Raw genomic sequence first — 4,969 nt, 5'->3', positions numbered from 1 at the left:
ATTTGTATTATCCAATTGTAAATATCTACACTGAGAAACATGTTACTTTACATACAAAATGAATGTCTGTATGTCTGCAGTTTTTCAATAAAGTTTGTAAAAAAAAAGGTTAATTATCAAAATTCAAAAAAGCATCAGGCAGAATAAAAATAAAAAAAAGATTCCTGCTTATGGTCGCTTCAGGTGAGCTTTTTCATTATTATCATTAGTAATAATAGTAGTAGTCGTATGTGCTCACCACAATGAACAACAAATTGAAGAAACAAACAATATGAATGGTAACCAGATACCAGCACAACTGCAAAGAAATTCCAGGTCAAATCTGAGGTCAGTGCACATCGGTGTCAGATCCACCATCCATCACTGAGCCAGAGTGGACGGCTGAGAACGATGCCACTCCTGCATAATTAAAAAGCCAAATTGGTATTTATCAAAATGCATATTGACAAGCCATAAAAGCTTCAAGTGGAAGAATGTCCTTTAGAGAGATGAGACAAAACTGGAACATTTAATCAAGCCACATCATCTATATGTTCAAATGCAAAAACAAAGCATTTAATAAAAAAACACTGTACCTGTTGAGAAGCATGGAGAAGGCTCAGTTATGCTCAGTAGTAGTGTAGCTGCATCTGGGAAAAAGGTGTCTGGAATCTGTGCAGGTGTGAAGACATTCAAGACATCCTGGAGCTAAATGTGCTGCCCAGCGTCAGAAAGCAGGCCGCAGGCAGAGCCGGATTAAATAAATGGACTACACTAGGCAGACTGTGATTTTCGGGCCCCCCTCCATCGATGTTATTTATGAAATCTTAAACTTACCAAAGTTACTAATAAAACTTAATTCACATTTTACATAGCAAAGTCATAGTCAAGTTGGTTCTTTGTATTCCAAAATAAGTCATGTGTTGTATATTAAACAGTCTATCAGACTATTTTTAGATTTTTATTATTTATACGTTATTACAATGCTCTATTAAATGCTATTAAATTATCCTTATCTTATCGATTGTGAGCATTTTGCAGAAAATCTTAATTAAATGTGTTGATTAAATTGAATAGTTAAATAAGAAGTCAAATCTACAAAGACAAATACAATTTGCAGTAAGACAAAGTGTGCTGTAGTATGTATGTCTGTATGTGTATATGTATGTATGTGTATGCGTATGCAGAGCCGTTAGAGAGATTTGCGAGGCCCTGTGTGAAATAGCCAGGGTGGCCCTCGCGCGTGAGCGTAGCGAGCGCGCGCGAAATTTTTGGGTTTTTCGGGTCGGATCTGGTGTCTCTATGCGCAATTTTAACTCTCCAATTAGCAAAATACTGGATACCTTCCCCTGCCTCATCATCATCTGGGCTTACCTCGACGCGGGGCCCCACGGCTGCTTGAGACCCGAGCGGATCGGTGATTTTTGTAACAAATTTATCAAACGTGCCTTTCAGAGAGGCATTAAACTCTTCCATTGTCTTTAGTTTTTTTCTTTTTTCATCCCCTGATGGAAATTTCCTGAATCTGTCTCGTTTTCTCGACATTGTGTGACAGTTTGTTCCACCTCCACCCGTCTGGATCAGAGCAGCTTGTGTCTGCGCTTGGTCTGATCATTGGATTGAACAACAGACACGCGTCATCATTGCACATATATTTATTGATATGCACAGACTAGTACATATTTAGGTATGTAATGGAACGTGACTGTTGATATTTATAAAGAAAAAAAAAAAAAATAGGGGAAAAAAAAACGGCCCATAGCGCCAGGCCCCTTGGGGCGCCAGGCCCCTTGGGGCGCCAGGCCCCGTGCGGTCGCACGGTTCGCATATCCCTTGCGGCGGCCCTGTGCGTATGTATGCGTATATATATATGTATGTATACTAAATATAGTAATAATGCACATATATATATGCCTTAGGTTTTTACCGGCATGTTATCAACCATTAATATGTGTGCAGACAAAAAAAAAAAAAAAAAAAAAAAAAAATTTTTTTTTTTTTTTTTTTTTTCCCCCTCTGTCTGGGCCCCCCCCCTGTCGGGCCCTAGGCACGTGCCTACTCTGCCTCTCCATTAATCCGGCTCTGGCCGCAGGTCATGTGACCTCCAACAGGATAATGACACAAAACGCATAACTAAAAACAGCCAAGAATGGCATACATAAACATAAACATAAACCCCCGAGCAATTATTATATTGGGAGGGGGTGACGCAGGCAGGTGGAAGCAGCAAAGGGACGACCAGGGGGGGGGGGGGGGGGGGCTCCGGGACTGCAGGCCAGAACGCAGCTCCTGAGGCTCCGGCCTGCAAACATACACAAAAGAGAAAAAAGGGGGGCCGGCACAAGAAACTACAGGAACGATGGACAGAAATGATAGCTATGAGATATTTATAATAAATATGGTAATGGAGAAGAGAGGCAGGGAAAAGGAGAGGAGAAGAAGGGTGAGAGGCACTCCCCAGTGGATCATGTCGGTCCCCCCTGCAGCATAAGCCTATAGCAGCATATCTACCACGAAGCTATATTTGAGACTAACTATTATAGTCTTTTTCTATAGCTGCAACTATGACTACTGACTCTAACACACTAGAGTTTACACTACCTAGAGATTTACCAACACCAGCTAGAGGTTTACTAAACACTAACTATAGGCTTTACTAAACAGAAAGGTTTTAAGTTTAGTTTTAAAGGTGGAGGTGGTGTCAGCCTCCTTAACCCAGATTGGAAGTTGGTTCCATAGTAATGGTGCCTGATAGCAGAACGCCCGCCCTCCAAATCTACATTTAGATACTCTAGGAACTACGAGTAAACCTGCACTCTGGGAGCGGAGAGCTCTGCCAGGAACATAAGGCACTATCAAATTTTGTAAATAATGCGGAGCTAAGCCGTTTTGGGCTTTATATGCAAGTAAATCCTAGAAAGACACTCAAGGATAGCACATTATAATGACGCAGCTGATCCACGCTGTCTAATGACACCAGCACCACGACAGAGTGACACAAGACACCAAACGTATAGAACAAAGTTGAGCAGATGGCCAAACGCTCTGTCTGGTTGACAATGTAGCTGTTAAAAGAGGTTCGTTGCAACTGTTGAAACTTACATAATCATGGACAGATGTCTTGAGGACCAGTGGACATGACAGTGAGGATGTGAAGATATTTTTTGGCAGAAATAGAAGCTGACACATGATGACAAGAACCTGTTTGGTGACCCCCTCTTGTAAAACTGCTCAGTGATGGGTGGGCTGTTGTTAAAACCCTGGAGGTCTGTGACAATGTCATCCTATCCACTTTAAGAAGAAAACATTAAAGATCTATGAATCTAAGGTTCAAATTCCAGTTGAGTGAGCAAGTAAAGCTAGATAAAGACATTCACAGAGGTTTGCTGAACTAGTCAAATGTTGTGACTCTGTTTCAGTTTCGACCGATGAAGTGGAGGTTGCTCTGGGATGACTGTAAGAACAGCTGTTCGGACTTCCCTTATAACAAAAGAATCTGAATCTTATAGTAAAATAGGCAAAAGAACGGAAACTTATAGTCGGCTAAAGCTGTCTCCAGGCAACTATAGAAAAATATAGTTTCCTTTCAAAACAATCACTGAAGTGTCACTTTATCCTACAAATACTACAGATCCCTTTGTAAGGTTTGGTGTCTTTATACACGCAGATATATTTTCTTTTAGACTAGTTTATAATCCTATTAGTCATTATTCTAATAGATAAATAGAAAAGAATGACCATATGATGGACCTGATTAATCACCACTTGAAAGCAACAATCTGAAATATTCCTGTAATTCATCTACAGCAGCCAAAGTAATTCACTGCAGAGTTAGATTTATTAAATGTGTTAAGGGTTAATCTCACCTTTTTTAACACTGGGTTTAAGACCGATGTTGGGAACATCTGGCTACGCCACTGGTCCAAAACTGACATAAGATTGTAATCTGAGCTCAGTACAATACTCAGTGACAGTTTTAGCACCACCGGGTAGCAACAGGAAATTACAGATTTCACATCAGACAAGTAGATTGAACAAATACAACCAGAACTTACTCTGGCAGTAATGATGGTGATTGTAACTTTTGATTGAAGGACTTCAATAAGAGTCTTGGGTGAACTCCATAGCGCCCCCTTCTGGTCAAAGGGACGTGAGCAGCACCTCCGTTATCCAGTCAGGACGGGAGGGTTTCACCATACAGGACTGTTTCAGAAAATTAGAATATTGTGATTTTCTGTAATGCAATTACAAAAACAAAAATGTCATACATTCTGGATTCATTACAAATCAACTGAAATATTGCAAGCCTTTTATTATTTTAATATTGCTGATCATGGCTTACAGTTTAAGAAAACTCAAATATCCTATCTCAAAAAATTTTAATATTCTGGGAATCTTAATCTTAAACAATAAACCATAATCATCAATATTAAAATAATAAGGCTTGCAATATTTCAGTTGATTTGTAATGAATCCAGAATGTATGACATTTTTGTTTTTTTAATTGCATTAGAGAAAATACAGAACTTTATCACAATATTCTAATTTTCTGACAGTCCTGTATGCACAAATAATTTCATTAAAGAAACACCAGTTTCTTTATATGGGAGGTCTTGAAATCACATCTATTTAACAAGGCAAACATTTCATGAAACATGTGGTCTGGTCTGCAGCCCAGCATTCTCTTTCTGAAGATTAGACAAACAACTGCAGACGTTGGGCTCAAGTGGGTATTCTTGTATGTAGGGATGGATGAAAAATGTGCATTTACAGTGCATATCTTATATATATAGTTTATTTGGTAATATATTTGTATGCAACTTGACTGTAAAAATCTGAATGTTATAAAGTAGATTTATATGGTTTTAAGATGCAAACTGCAATTTAATTAAGCATCAAACAGGTTGTTTTTTTTTGTCACTCCCACTATTAACTTCATTTAAGGCAGTTTTGAAACATGAAACCGCAGTAAGAACAAATGCAGGAACAA

Source organism: Cololabis saira, chromosome 1 (assembly GCF_033807715.1).
Source record: "Cololabis saira isolate AMF1-May2022 chromosome 1, fColSai1.1, whole genome shotgun sequence".
NCBI lineage: Eukaryota > Metazoa > Chordata > Actinopteri > Beloniformes > Belonidae > Cololabis > Cololabis saira.
Note: the sequence above shows the minus strand (reverse complement) of the source record.